The 16,328-nt window shown below is 40.6% G+C and overlaps 1 long non-coding RNA gene across 1 annotated transcript in view; it reads left to right on the top strand.

Annotated features, from left to right (window-relative positions):
* Positions 1 to 11,227, top strand: part of LOC148112556 (uncharacterized) — a 34,467-nt gene extending 23,240 nt beyond the window's left edge. The window contains exons 2-3 of the long non-coding RNA XR_015729185.1: positions 9,497 to 9,659; positions 11,123 to 11,227. This is a non-coding gene — a long non-coding RNA (uncharacterized LOC148112556). The remainder of the gene's footprint in view (positions 1 to 9,496; positions 9,660 to 11,122) is intronic.
* Positions 11,228 to 16,328: the final 5,101 nt, after the last annotated feature.

The following is a 16,328-nucleotide window of genomic DNA, read 5'->3' as shown; positions in this document are numbered from 1 at the left end:
TGGGCCCTTGGCTGATGAAATGCACGGAAACCTGGTGGGCACATTTCAACGAGGGGAACCCCCCCTCTTGGCCCAACCAGGTCTCTGTAATACCTGCCAGGTCCGCACCCCCCTCTAAAATAAGATCACAAATGAGGGGGGCTTTATTAACGACCGACCTGGCATTACACAACATCAGCAACGGACCCTGGGCCTGAGACTCTGCACAACCCAGGACACGAGTTGCGCATTGGGGGCCGGGGTGCGTAATTGCTCATAAACAGCATGTGCGCATCCCCAGCACATGATATGGCCCCCTGCGCCCGTCATACCTGCCCCTCCCACTCATTGTTTCAATTACACAGCCCTTCCTATTGTCCCCCTGCTCCCCGGTTAAATTTCTTTTCACGACCCCTCTGTTGCAGCCAATCGACCCATCACCCCGCTCAGTTGCTATCTGAAACCCCCCCGGGTCCACTTTTACACCCCCTCCCTTCCTCCCGGGTCTCCTTAAAATTTTGGTTAAAAATTTAGCTAAAAAACCTCTCAACCCCCTTTTTGCACCATGCCACCTCTCGGGGTTCCAAAGCCCGTCATTAAGGTAGGCCCTCAATAGAGTGGAGGGCCAAACCTGTGAGAGGGGGGAGTCTCGCAGTGCACATAGCTCCGCCGCCGAGTACATCAAGTAAGATCAGAATGGGAAAGCAGTTTGGTAGGGTCCACAGAGTCCTAGGACAGAAGGTCTTTATATAAGCAGCAACCCGGAATCCCCTGCTCTCTCACAGCAGCGGAAGGAGTTGGTTTATACAGTCAGCGGGAGAAAAGTTTTTCCCAGCCACCCTCTCACAGTGGCCGGCCAGATGTCCAAAGGCAAGGAATTTGATGATATCATCCCTTTTGATAAAAGATGGTTCAAACAGCCAACTTCCCTCAGGGTCCACAAAATACTGTCCAAGTCCCCATCTGCCAGGAGTTTCGATAGAAATGATTCAATTAGATTTAATATGATTTGATTTAAAGCGGGGTACAAATAAAGCTGCCCAGTAGTTGCCCAGTAATTCCGTAGGAGGATAGATGTATACACCAGGGAGAGGAGAGGGGGAGGGGGGAGGAAGGCTGACTCCCAGGCCGATAACAGGGCGAGAAAGGGGGGAGGAGGGGGAGGCGAGGCCACCCATGGAGGCCCCATCCCAGAGCCATCCACCAGACTCTCCAACCCCAGATCTTTCCATCCCCTCTCGTCATTTCAGCCATATCATGCCTCCGTTGGCGACCTCCACTTCGCCTCTCCGCCAGCATCGAACGTCCAACAACTTCCACCTCACCCTTTTTCGCAGCCATCTTTATCCAGCTAAACATCCCCTCCCAATCGCTGCGCAGCGGCTGCCATTGCCGCCGCAACTCCGCAACTCCACCGCCAGTGCCAGAACGCCTTCAGTCCACCGTTGGCACCATTGGTCCTGCCACATCGTCACCGCTGTTCTGACAGCCGCTGATCAGCGAGCGGGGAAGAAGCCGGCATCGCTGCAGCCAATTTCCCTAATCCTCCTCACGGGGCGCCTCGCGGCGTCCTGCAGCCTCCCGCGGCATTCTTCTTTGCCTTCCCCTCACCCAAGCATTCCGGAGGGCGAAAAAGCCCTCAACGGGTTGAGGGGAAACTCTCCTAGGTGGGGGTGGGGCTGCCGATGGTCCTGACAGCCCCAGGAGACCCCGAAACCCCAAAAATGCTGCCCGTCCTGACAGCGACTCAGGCCGGCATCACCATGTTGGGGCATGCGCAGAAGAATCACAGTGCTGGATGGCTCTCAACAGTAAAACTCAATAAGTTATAGAAGCATAATTCATAAAATAAAAACAAAAACAAGCAAAGAAATATAAAGATATATAGATTTTTAAATGTTGCAGAAAAATTGCATGGTTTGTTTCCTGTCATAAATTCTCAATTGGAAGTCTGGGACCTATCTTTTTTTTTTTTTTAAAAAAAGGGATAATTTCAGATGAAGTAGATCAGAAGTGTCAAATTCGATTTCATTGAGAGCCGCCTCAGGGTTGTGTTTGACCTCGGGGGACTGGGGGGCATGGCCAGGATGGGTTTGGCCAGCTTGATATCACTCATGTTGGGGGCGCCTGTGGTGGCCTGAGTGGTCTGCCAGAGAAAATGGGCTCCCAAGCTCTGTTTTCGACTACAACGGCCTCCTGCAACCCTCTGTCAGTGAAAATGGAGCTTGGGAGGGCTGCATGCGGTCCTTCCAAGTTCTGTTTTCACTGGAAGAGGCACTGTGGGCCAATCCTTCATTGTTTCTTGGGTGGCCCTGTGAGCCAGATCTAAGCACCCATGGGCCCGATCCGGCCCCCAGGCCTTGAGTTTGACACCTCTGTAGTAGATCATTTTCTCCAAACTGTTTTCATTACATTGCTTCTTTTAGTGATTTATTTATTTATTACTACTATTGCTTTTTTGGGGAGAGGGGAGAGACTAGTGATTTTAAATCAGTAAAACAATCTTAGAATATTTTCTAACAGCTTTCTCTGACTATATTACTGAATTTCATTTGATCACTGAACAGTCATTTTGAGACTTGTGTTGTAGTCTCCAAAGTGTGCTCGTATTGTTTAAGAAACCAAAAAACCTGAGAATTCACTCATACTTATGATATAGGTAAAAATGGCATTATCTAGGCCAGCCCTGTCAAACTCGTGACCCACGGGCCAGATAAGTCACGTGCAGTCCACTCCCACCCAGCTCCGTAAATGCAAAAAATGTCATGATACGACACGATCTGGCCAGTGATGTGATCACGTTTGATACCAGTTATCTAGGCTATGCTAATCGCAAACATATACATACTCAAACATTTACAGAGCAGTCATCAAATTGCTAAGAACACTCATAAAATTGCATGGGAAGCAAAGGGTGAGAAAGGGGATATTTTGAAGCAGAAGAAACTCTGGGAAGCAAGGCTGAAGAGACGTAACACAGAGGAAGAAATAAACCATAGCTTTATTTGAACAAGTAACCTTTATCGTAAGACATAGTTCTTTGTACTCTCATCATTTTTGTAATACTATTACTTTACCTCACTACCTTTGATCTCTTAAATTACATGCATATTTTAAGGGTCTATCCAGGGGTTTCATTCTCTACTTAGTACACTGATTGGCTCTGGTCTTTTGTATAGCATAATAAAATTGCAATTTGTGCCCTGTTGATTGATAATTGGATAATTTGCTCTCTATTCTGAAATAAAGTTATTCGGGTATCTCCTACAAGCAAATTAAAATAAATAAAAAACTCTGAGAAAAACACAAACCCTCAGAGGTGCCTACTCTTTTGCAATGTCATTGTGCTCACCATAATCTTTAATTTATCCCCCTTCCCCCGCCCATAATATATGTTGGTTAAGTACGTCTCCTAGTAACTGAAAGGTCAACCGCTACATAAGATTTTGACAGGACTCAAGAATGAAAATTTTGGGTAACCAAAGGCTTCCAATCTCTGCCCGCTGAGTTATTTGATTTAACATTTAATAAATAAAAAAGATCATACAACAAGGTGTATATGACTAGATTCATATTTCGGTGCTAGAAAAATCCACCGGAAGGTCATAAGGCACAGCTTCTTTTCACAGCTTGATGTCAGAGATAAGATGGTGAAGTGGGAGCAGCCTGTGCATGCAAGAAAACATGGGATGCAAAGAAATGAGATCAAGCACTTATTCAGAAATAAAACCACACAGTGAAAATGGTAGGCTCTTTATATCAACTCTGTTGGAATTTAGCCCATACTATTAGCCTATAATTTCATAGTGGAAATATCTTAAAACTTAACCTTGGTGAGTGTGTGATGTCTCCAGCTTCAGGTTCACATTGTGAACTGGAATAAAGAGAATAGCACTAGCGCTCAGACTTATATACTGCTTCATAGTGCTTTACAGCATGCTGTAAGCAATTTACAGAGTTGGCATATTGCCCTCAGCAATATGGGTCCTCATTTTAATGATCTCAGAAGGATGGAAGTTCACCTTGAGCTAGTCGGGATCGAACTCCTGGCTGTGGGGAGAATTAGCCTGCAATACTGCATTCTAACCACTGCACCACCAGGGCTCCCCAAAACCCAGAATTGATCAGTAAACAATTTTTTTCCCATTGGGAATCACATAGCAATATGTAGCTCTATGTAGCGGTGTATTTAGCACTTTTGGCTGTAATAAACATTACATATCTACCATACAACCATCTTTTGAACAGAATGTGATCAAATTTGAATAATAAACATGACAAAAACTGACAATTCAATAGTATATATGTATGTGTGTGTGTGTGTGTATCTATCTATCTATCTATCTATCTATATCGTGCTTCTAGGACGTGCTTCTAGGATGCGATCACACATTGCTCCTAGAAGCACGAAGCCGAAAACACCAGCCTGAAGATGACGAATGAGACTTCATCAAAACGTCGCCAAGACACTTCCAATTTATATATATATATATAAACACTCTGTGTGTGTGTATGATGTGGTGGCTCAGTGGCTAAGATGCTGAGCTTGTCAATCAGAAGGTCGGCAGTTCAGTGGTTTGAATCCCTAGTGCCGTGTAACAGAGAGAGCTCCCGTTACTTGTCCCAGCTTCTGCCAACCTAGCAGTTTGAAAGCATGTAAAAAATGCAAGTAGAAAAATAGGGGCCACCTTTAGTGGGAAGGTAACAGCATTCCGTGTGCCTTTGGTGTTTAGTCATGCCGGCCACATGACCACGGAGATATCTTCGGACAGCGCTGGCTCTTCAGCTTAGAAACAGAGATGAGCACTGCCCCCTAGAGTCGGGAATGACTAGCATGCATGTGCAGGGGAACCTTTACACACACACACACACACACACACACACACACACACACACACTCACTCATTCACTCATTCATTCATGTTCTCTTTCCACTATCAAAATCTCTCACTTCTTCCCAAGAAAAATGTGAATGCAGAACCTCATAATTGTGACTGAAGAGTTCAATAACAGCTTGATTCATAGGACTATCTTTGAAGGGCAGGGCTGTTAGCTGTTAACTCAATATTAAAATAATTTTCCAACCCTAACATTTTTTTATATAAGTTATAATAGCTCTGTCTTTTCCTTTTTTTGTGTGTATTGCCATTTGCAAGTAAACTGATATTCTAAAGAAATCATTTACAGTGAGAATGTCATGGAATCCCAGTCCTGAAGCAAAGAAAGTTCAACTGTACTTTTCAAGCTTGAAAAATCTGTTTCAAAGAATCCTGTTCAAGCTTGGAATCAAGCTTTGACTGCATCCAATGCACACTCTTAGTATCCATTATTAGCTTGACATGAACAATTTACAGCTAACATTTGAAGATTGCCTTTATATTTTAAAAGAAGGATTTTGGAGTGTTCACTGCTGTACAATTTGAGTAATTTCTGTATTAAGAATTATAGGAAGTATGTTTTTCTTTAACTGTGCAATTCAAGTAGAAAATTTCATTGTAGGGCAGAGAAAGCTCTTTGCAGGATGTTCAAATGCAAAGTGCTCAGCTTTATTTCAAAGAATATTTGAAAGAATTTGTAAGAATATTTCAGGAGAATTGAAATATGTCATCTATGATTCTAAATATACTGTGCATCCTTTTAAAAAACTTCAAGAGAATCTAACATGTAATTTGGAAAAATAATGTGAACACGCTTAGAGAGACTTGATTGATTGATTATGTGACATCAAATTGGTGTCAACAGATCATTATCAGTGTGAGCCACTCAGAGCTGTGCTTTAAGGCGGATGGCCTTATAAATCTTTTCAATAAATAAATAAAATAAACTATTTAGCAACTACATATATAAACTTCTCCAGGTTTACCTGTTTCTACAGATCTCTCAACAATGCATCCATCACCACTGTAATCTAGTTTACCCACCTTGCCCCTTTGTTGTCTACTTCTTCTTTTCTTTCCATCTTTCTCAGCATTATGGATTTTTCAAGGGACATGGATCTTCACATAATATAAATATTATGAAATAAGTTGATCCTCTAGTCATTTGTGCTCTGAGTGAGAATTCCGGATTGATTTGGATGGACTCAGTTACAGTGGTGATGGATGCACTGTTAGAAAACCTGAAACAAAGGTTAGTGACAGGTTGACTCTAACAGTTAGCTGTTAGCAGTCAAAAATGAGCTGATAGCACATAATCAATCAATCAATCAATCAATCAATCAGTCAGTCAGTCAATCAATCAATCACATATGACCTTCAAGGTCTGGTGATAACAATAAGTCTTTCCTAGATAAAAAAAAATAGAGGATAAGCAGAAATAAAGAGTGAGAGAGATATAGATTTTTTAAAAAATGTTGGCCCTTCTGCCTTTTATTATGGCTTAATCACCATTATTTTCAGGTCTAAACTAGAGAGCGGGGAAAGAGAGGGAGAGAGGGAGGGAGGGAGGGGGGAGAGAGGGAGATCCACTTTTTAAGGTGTTAAGAAACTGAAGTCATATTTGATACAGTTAACTGTATCATATTGCAAAATTTTGATAACTGAAACAAATGCTTGCTAAATATGTCTTTCTATGATCTTGCCACTTGTAAGTGTGATTAGCATGTACCATAATGTTAGTGGGAGGCACAGCTTTGTTTCTTCACTTGGATGTTTTCTGTATTCTTAACAAACAGACTAATACTTGAGTTGTTGTACTTCAACATTATTTTCAGGCTCACCAATTCTATGGAAAAATGGAAGACAAAAGCAGCTGAGCCTTATAATCTCTCCAATAACTTAAATGGCCACCTCAAAGTTTTCTCAAGACCAACAGATTCAAATTCTTCAATGATAACCTTGCCAGGCCATATCAGTCAACTCTTGTTTATGTGGTAGGCACTTGCGTGTCTGAATTCTAGGATTCTGTTTGAATCCCAGAAGCAGATTACTTTTTTCATTTTCTATTAGTGTTATTCAGTGGTGAAATCCAATTTTTTTTTACTACCGGTTCTGTGGGAATGGCTTGGTGGGAGTGGTGTGGCTTGGTGGGCATGGCTGGTGGGTGTGGCAGGGGAAGGATACTGCTAAATCCCCATTCCGTCCCCGCTCCTGGGGGAAGGATACTACAAAATCCCCATTCCCTCCTCACTCCTGGGGGAAGGATATTGCAAAATCTCCATTCCCACCCCACTCTGGGACCAGCCAGAGGTGGTATTTGCTGGTTCTCCGAACTGCTCAAAATTTTCACTACCGGTTCTCCGAACTGCTCAAAATTTCCACTACCGGTTCTCCAAAACCTGTCAGAACATGCTGGATTTCACCCCTGGTGTTACTACTCTGTTGTTGTGAAAACAATCCAAATTCAGTTTATTGTCTAATTTTGTTATTTATTTTTATATTTTTAAAAGTAAGTTGCTCATCTAGAATATATTTTGAATCTCTGCTTTTCAATTTAGGGGCAAATCTAATTTCATGGATCTATTAATTAGTACCTGTAACTTTTCTGTGAAATTGAATAGGAGGAAATGTTCAGCATTAGTCATACCAAAAAGAATTTCTTGTTAGTCATTTTCATGATTAGCCATATATGGGAGTAGAGTATGGCATACCTGGGGCCTATATTGGAAAGTTTTTTTGTGATTTGGAATCTTCATTTTTTAAAGAGCTTTTTTAATGAATTAGAAAAAAAAAATCAGGAAAAATGAATTCTACAAAGAGCATTCAAGTGTGTCAGTTTCATATTAATAGATTCTGAGGTTTAGTATTAATATTTGTATCCTGCCACCTCCCAAAAGAAGTGAGATTAAATTTATTGCCCAAAATTGTTCTGAAAATAACATATAGATGTATGAAAAAGGACATATTTTAGATGTTATTTTAAAGGATCTCCCGAGCAAATCAACAAAACAGAGGCAATTTTCAGAAATGGGAAGGTCAAGTAAATATGAATGAGATGAATAGTGAAATATTGGGGAAAAAAAACCAAAAATCTGCAAATCTTCCAGAAAGCTGCCACTGTACAAAATGTAATATATGGAAAATTTCCAAGAAATGTTGTGAAGTCTAGTAATTATTGCCATACCAGCTGCTGGATTGTGCAGACACAGGGTGGGTTGAATATGCTGTCACATTAGACATACTTGCCAAAAAAACAGACTGTGCCTACGATCTGTACATCTTTTTCTCACTTCCTCTCTGGGGCGTTTTTAAGCATTGCTTAATTAGCTTTTGTTTACTCGGTGTAATGTTTAATATCTCTTGGAGGCCCGAATGTAGGATGAATAAATTGTATATATAAAGCATTGCACGTGACCAGAAGATTGGCTTATGGTGTTGCCACAAATGGTAATGCTAGATCATATCATGTAAATTATATTTCTTCATCACATTGTTCCAAACAGACTTGTAAAAATAGAACTGGACTGAAAATAAATAAATAAAAGTGCAACATTTGCCTATGTCTCTTCCATTTATAGACATACAGGTAGTCCTTGACTTACAACCATAATTGAGTCCATAATTGTGGACACAAGTTCTGATGGCTGTTAAGCAGGTCACCATATGACCGAATCTGTTTTTATGATATTTTTTGTGTCGGTGGTTAAATGAACACCTTGGTTGTTAACTGAATATGATGATCATTAAGGAAATTCTGTGGTTGTTAGCTGAGCTCCCCGGTTGCTAAATGAACATGTTTTCTTTAGTGGGCTTTTTTTTTCTTGCCAAAACCCAGCAAAAAGCATCACAAATCACAGCCATGGTACTGTGGGATGCTGCAAATGGCCATAAACACAAGCCAATTGCCAAATGATCAAAATGGGATTGTGTAACTGTGGGTGGCTAGGATCACTGGAACTGCAGGACCAGGTCATAAGTAGTTTTGGGGAAATCTTCAATAACTTTGCTAAGTGCTAAGTGAATAGTGGCTAAATGAATAGTCACTAAGCTAGGACTGTATAGAGAAGGGGTGTCAACCCGGTGGCCGGTGGGCCGGATGCATCGAGTGCAGGCCATGCCCATCCCAGCTCTGCGAATGGGAAAAACATCGCAAAATGTTGTGTGATGGCAACATGACACTCTGAGTTTGACACCCGTGGTATAGAGGGACATCTGCTCCAAACCACAAACGATGCCAAATGTATGATACATATAGTGGTGATGTAGGGATGCGATGGCTCAGTGATTAAAGATGCAGCTTGTCAACTAGAAAGCTGACAGCATGGATTCAGAATTCCAGCACCACACAATGGTGTAAACTCTTATTACCTGTCCCAGCTCCGGCCAACCTAACAGTTTGAAAGCATGTAAATATGAGTAGATAAATAAGTACCACTCTGGTGGGAAGGTAACAACACTCTGTGTACCTCAGCATAGAGTCATGCGGGCCACTTGAGCATGAACATGTCTTCAGACAAAGATGGCTCCCTTGGCTAAGAAATGGAGATGAGCCTCTAGAACCTGAAATGACTGGACAGAGGTTTCCCTCTACCTTTACTTTTACCTCACAAATGCCCTTATGCTGTATATTTGTATTTCAGTGTCTGATGGAAGTGCATGTCACGGCATCTAGATGATGATATTGTCACCAATGTGATGTTGTATGCCCCTCCAGTCAATGAAGCCTATACACACAAACAATGAATGGAAGAAGAAACTATTTTGAGTTACAGTTTTCTTCAAGCTATCTGTAATAATTCGAAGGTATAGTATTTAAAAATCAGTAATGAACAAGGGGAATACATGATCTTCTTTTTCCTGGGCATGAATTGCCCTATCCTTAAAAGGCACTTTTGAAACACATCATGGATCTTTGAATTCTAAAAAGAAAATATCATAATACAGATGATCTTACTTACTTACTTATTTACTTACTTATTTATTTTGTCAACAAGTACAAGGAAACAAGTAACAGTATAGACATAGACATGGACACATGAAAAAAATTGGCACAAATAAAAGGATATAAATAGGCAAAACATAGCCATAAACACATAGAATGATTACATATCAATAGGGACAGTAGGACAGGGATGGTAGGCACGCTGGTGCGCTTATGCATGCCCCCTTAGGGACGTCTTAAGAAACATGAAAGATCCACGGTAGACAGTTTAAGGTAAAAGGTATGGGGATTAGCGAGACTAACAACAGGATCAGGTAGAGTATTCCAGACATTTACTACTCTATTGCAGAAGTCATATTTTCGACAATCAAGATTAGAGCGAATTACATTGAGTTTGAATCTATTGATAGCCCTTGTGTTATTACGGTTGAAATTAATGTACTCATTTACAGGTAGGACTTTTTGGTAAATAATCTTATAAACTAAGCATAGGTCGGAACGTAGACTGCATTGTTTGAGGCTATCCAGACCTAAAATTTCAAGCTTGGTGGTATAGGGAATTTCATTTCGAGCAGAAGATTTGAGTACTCTTCTAATAAAATATCTCTGGACCCTCTCTAATGTATTGATGTCTGAAATACATTGAGGATTCCAGGCAGGTGAACAGTATTCAAGTATAGGTCTCGCAAAGGTTTTATATGCCCTAAAGTATAGTAAGTATCTTGGCATTATGAGAATCAAAAAATATAGCCTATTGATGTATTAGATTCAATAAGTCCTATGGATGATAGCAGGCCCCAGAAGAAAGAGATATGAACCAAACTTTTCAGTTAGGATGGTTTCAAAATTTACTAGAACCATTTGTAATCCTGCTGAGCCGTTGCTAACTGTGAAACATGTTTTTGCAAAGTATGCATTTGTATGGATACGTTTAAAACAGGAAGAATGAAACTGTGGGAAATGAGGAACTGAAAGTAATGTACACAGGTGTTTACGGAAAGTGACAGTTAGTGAAATTGTGAAGCATTTATGTGGTTAGAAGAAAAGTATAAAGGGTAGGGTTTGAGATCAGCTCGGGGGCCTTTGATTTATAGCAATCCTTGTAGGACTTGCTATATGTCATTGGACCCCATTGCAATGGCTTGTTACTGCAAGTGTATTACTGCTATCATATCTTTTATATCTATTCATTTCTTATGTTCCAAATTATTAGAAACAATAAACCTCTGATCTTAAAGTAAGAATTATTGCTTGTGTTGTTGTCTTTGTTTCCTATTGGAATTTTCTTATGACAGCATCTTATTTGATTCACAATCTTTTGCAGTTTGGGGATTCTCCAAATTGTCATATGATCATTAGAGAACAATTTTATAATCCAACAATGACTGTGTGATAGACAATTAAATCAACAGCCTGGCAAAAGAAACTGGGAGAGCTACATTGGCAGAGTAAGTATATTCCTCCCCACCCCAATTTGGAGTTCCTTCATCACATAAACAAAAGTGGCTGTGTTTTCTATTTTTTTCCTAAAATACCAATATTGTTCCCACGGCTAATTTAGCAATATTATTAGACTATTTGGCTGCTACACCAGGTATGTATTTATTGAACTCCCAAACTGGTATATGCCAACATTTGGAGCACTGTTCCACTTCATTTACTTTGGACTGATAGCCAATGGTGGTGTTAATAATTCCCTTCCCTTTTGTGGAAACAAAACGTGAAGAGGGCGATTTCATTTCTGCAGGATTCTCTGACTTCAAGATAACCTTTCCTAAGAAGAGATATAAAGACTAACTTCATCATGAAAAAAAAAATCAATAAATACACTTTTCATGGATTATATAACAAGGTTCCTTTTTCCACCAAGTGTGTTAACTTGCTACTTAATGCAAGTATGTTTGTGTTACACCTAGCTGCTGTTTTATAATTGATCATTTCTGAAGCAATTTTGTCTCTGTCACCATTACACCTTTCTCTCCCTCTCCTCAAAACAACAATAGCTATGTGTCTATATCAGGGGCGGGTTTCAAAACCCATTGCTATCGGTTCGCTTGTGGGCGCTCACTCGCTCGTGCACGCAACACTTCTGCATCTGGGTGGGTGGGCGGAGCCTCCTGCCACCACCGCTACCGTTTCACCAGATCCGGGGTGAACTGGTACCAACCCACCACTGGTCTATATACAATATTATTGAAGACTGATATGCCAAGCACTGGTGAAGTAAACTGTGATCCTTAAAAACGTTTGCTATAATACATTATACCACATATAAAATTCACAGAAAGAATCAACACCTATGAATATTTGGGACCACACTCTCCTGTATAATGAATTTTCTACTATTTTGTTAAAGCAAGGTGATCCCTCTCATTATTTTTTTTTAAATGTAGGCCTTAATAAAATATTAAGTCTAGATTAATACTGAGAAGTATAATCTAAGAATTATATTTTCCCTTTCTTTTGAGAATTAGTGGGCTGGATTAAGGAAGTTCTGTGTTCTGGTAATCACTGATAACACAGGCTCATGCAACACATTGAACTCTATAAATCTTGAATTATTTATTTTTTTGTTTATGTAAAACATTTATATAGTTAACACAATATAATTCTTGCATTCACATAAAATAATTTGCTAACAGAGGTCTGGGGAAAAAAAATCATTATAGACTTATGCAAAGTGATTTAAATTTGCTCCAATAAAGAGATTCATAGCATGGAGGCCATTTTTGAACAGAATAATACATCAGAAAGGGTTTAGCCCATTGGGAGAGTATATCTTTTTGATATAAACATCCTTACAAATTCCAGGTAAAACTGAGAAAGGTTCTAGTCTGGTATCTTTAGCAAGTACTGGCAGTTAAGATTATATTCAATAACCTACAATTTGGTCTAAAACGTCTTACATATTCCTGATATAATTAATATTCAGCTATATGAATCAATGAAATGTCTCCTGTACCTATTCTCTTAAGACTTATTGCTCTGTAGAAATTTGCCAAGCAACCAGCATCAAAATATCAAAAGAAATGATACCAAAACATCAGAGACCAATTTGACCCTTTCCAAATATTCTGATTCAGTGGTTTTCAACATTTTCTTCACCATGGATCCCCTTTTGTGGCCACAGACCACCAAGACGTAACTCAAGATTTAAATAATAACATTGCTTCAAGCCTTTGCAGACCCCTTGTGATGACATTGTGTCCCCTCCCCAAGGGTTCCACGGACCACAGGTTGAGAACCACTGCTCTAACTAGATGGTTCTACATTTCTCCTAGGTACAAGAAGAAAGACCAAATGTTAGTGCACCAATCAAGGGATGACAAATACATATAGCAGTTAAAGACTGAAAAGACTAGTAACTCCACTGATATTTTTAGAAATCTCTTGAGCATCTGATGATACTAACTATTCTGACCTAGGCTTCCCCAAAAAGCACGAACCAGAATCCTGGTCCCGACAAAACCCCTTTTATTAAACAAACAGTGAATTCCTCTCATTCACCTTCAGTAAAGGCCTGGCAAACAGTCTTTCAAAGATGAACTTATGACCACAGACCTTATCTATCTTGGAAAACTGCCATGTAAATATTTTCTAAATGCAGTGCTGTGCAAGGAAAGACTTGGTACAAAGTCTCTGAAATTCATGGACAGATCTTCACACTCCTGAAACGATGGAACAAATGATTTTTTTTTTTTTGATTTATATGCCGCCCTTCTCCGAAGACTCAGGGCGGCTTACAATGTGCTCAGCAATAGCCTTCATCCTTTTGTATATTTATACAAAGTCAGCTTATTGCCCCCACAAACTGGGTCCTCATTTCACCTACCTTAGAAAGGATGGAAGGCTGAGTCAACCTTGAGCCTGGTGAGATTCGAACCTGCAGTAATTGCAGGCAGCTGGTCTTAATAACCAGCTTAATAACAGGGTGCCTTAAACCCCTGTACTACCAAGGCTCCTGCAAAAACCCACTCCCCTTTCTCTCCTCTTTTATTCCCTCTGAGTGGGGCCATTCATCGTCCACCTGTGGCCTTACTCCCAAGTCAATCCTTGTTCTTTAGCTGTTCCCTTCATCTGGCAACTCTGCACATGCACACACTGGGAACAGGCTCCAGCTGTTTGTCTGCCTCACTGATGTCTGACTCCGAAAGCAGCTGATAGCTGGAATACGGCCCTGGCCCCCTATCTGCCTCCAGAGCCCTCATCAGAGCCTTCCCCAGACTCCAGGACTGGCCCATGTTCCTCCCCAAACTCCTCACTGTCCAAATCTGCTGCCAGCTCCACTGGCCGCTGGTGGGCCACAACACTAACAGAGAAGATAAAATACACTTCATGAAATGAGTCTCAGTATCATTGACTGTAATTGTATTTGCCCTTATGGTGATGCAGCAGACATTCACCTCAACTATACAAATATAAAATTTAGGAATGCTAGGATAAATATTATCAATCAGACCTTTCCACATGCCCGGGTGTTTTTCCTTGCCAACCAATTTCTATTTACCCAAAGGAAGACTTTTTCCAAGAAGACTGACATTCTTCCTTGGAGGTTATTTGATCCAGATTTCTGGCAAAGGCCTATCAAGAAAGCAGAATGCTGAATAAGTAACAGCCTTCGTTCTCTTTTTCCATTTTTCCCCCTCCTGTTCCTTGCTCTTTAAAGGGAAGATGCTGTTTACTAATGCTGTCTCATTGCTCTGCACAGCAGGGCTGCTCATCTGATTCGGGTTTAATGATGGAGTCAGCTTCAGTTTTTAAGAATATATATTATCATTATTCATTATAGGGCTGCACCAAAGCTTCATTCAGCAGCCATAAAGAAGAAAATGTATATTTTAAGGACTCTCATTTCCCCCCTAAATGTTTGAATTAAGCCGCAGTCGGTGCCGTTGAGAGAATTGAGTTATGTTCCAAAGCAACGATGCTGCAGGAGTACATCATGCCCAGAGATTGGGCACTGATTAGCTTTTGAGTTTTCTAATGCTGCCAATTGATTTTGTGTTACAGTAGCTGCCACTGGATTTTGTATCCTGGGATCTTGAGGACAGGATGGGGAGGTTCTCTCTTTTGCATGCGGCTATGATGAATGACTGCCGGAGTGTCTCCCAGCACATATTTATTTCCTCTTCAATAAGAACAACAGTCAATATCATTCAGGCAATGAAAAATCATCTCAGCAGCTCAATAAATCTTAGGGAGGTTTTCTATTCTCTCTCTGTGTGTCTGTGTGTTTGTGTGTGTGTGTGTACAGTTGCTTTGGGGCTTTTCTCCTGACATCAGCTGAAAACAGAAGCTGCTTTCCTTAGGCTGGAGACCTGGCAGTTTTGACTTCTGGCTGTTTCTTGGAGCTAAGGGGGTATTGAACAAATGGCAAACAAAGGTACTAATGAGAGCTGTGGAGACAAAACAAACGCCTCTATAATTATCGCTCATGTATCTGTTTATAAATTTTAGGAATAGTTATGAAATTCTCATAGCAGGTGACTTTCGATTTGGAGAACGCATTTTGAATTATTGCTTTTATTTCTTTGGCAGATTGTTCCTGATGTTTTCCAGATCTGCTGTTGTTTTATTTTTATGACTGTTTGCAGATCTGCCACAGACTGTTGGGTTGATGGGGAAAAAGCAAAGGACCTCCTGCAATGTCGTATAATGGACACCGTAAGAAGACATGGATGACCGTTTTTTCCTCCTCAGAGTCACAAGGACAAAGTCTCTGAGAATAAAAAGTGTGATGAAATCTGTCTAGCAAGAGTAGATGGAGAAGGAAGCATATTAAAACAAGTTTTAGAAAATGCCCATCCAACCTGGTTGGTAGGTTTGAAGATATGGATCAGTGGTGGGTTTCAAAAATTTTTTACTACCAGTTCTGTGAGTGTGGCTTGGTGGGTATGGCATGGCTTGGTGGGCGTGGCTTGGTGGGCGTGTCAGCGGAAGGATACTGTAAAATCTCCATTCCCACCCCATTCCAGGGGAAGGTTACTGCAAAATCCCCATTTCCTCCCGATCAGCTGGGACTCAGGAGGCAGAGAATAGATGAGGGCAGGGCCAGTCAGAATTTTTGCTACCAGTTCTTTGAACTACTCAAAATTTCTGCTACCGGTTCTCCAGAACTGGTCAGAACCTGCTGAAACCCACCTCTGATATGGATATCTGAGAAACCCAAATGATTTGAAATGACTGCAGAATTACACTTTTGCTTCCCATAGCAAAATAAAACAAAAAACCAAGCCAACATATCTTGCATGATTTTTCAATTATCCTACTTCTCTCCCTATACTCCAACAGTTTGCCTTTGCCCAGAAAGTAACCCCACTGCCTCTTAACTTAATCCGAGCACTGTCTGAAGTTATTTCTGCAGTCATGTGGCCAGCATGATGTCACAGAACACTGTTACTTTCCCACCAAAGTGGTATCTATTTATCTACTCACATTGACATCATAGTACAGACATTAAAATGGACTTATCAGCAGAGGAGAACATTACAATCCATGTGGTTGTTAACACAATGGGAGATGGGACCTGC

Source organism: Pantherophis guttatus, chromosome 8 (assembly GCF_059756535.1).
Source record: "Pantherophis guttatus breed Tessera chromosome 8, ASM5975653v1, whole genome shotgun sequence".
NCBI lineage: Eukaryota > Metazoa > Chordata > Lepidosauria > Squamata > Colubridae > Pantherophis > Pantherophis guttatus.
This window is presented reverse-complemented; position numbering and strand designations above follow the sequence as displayed.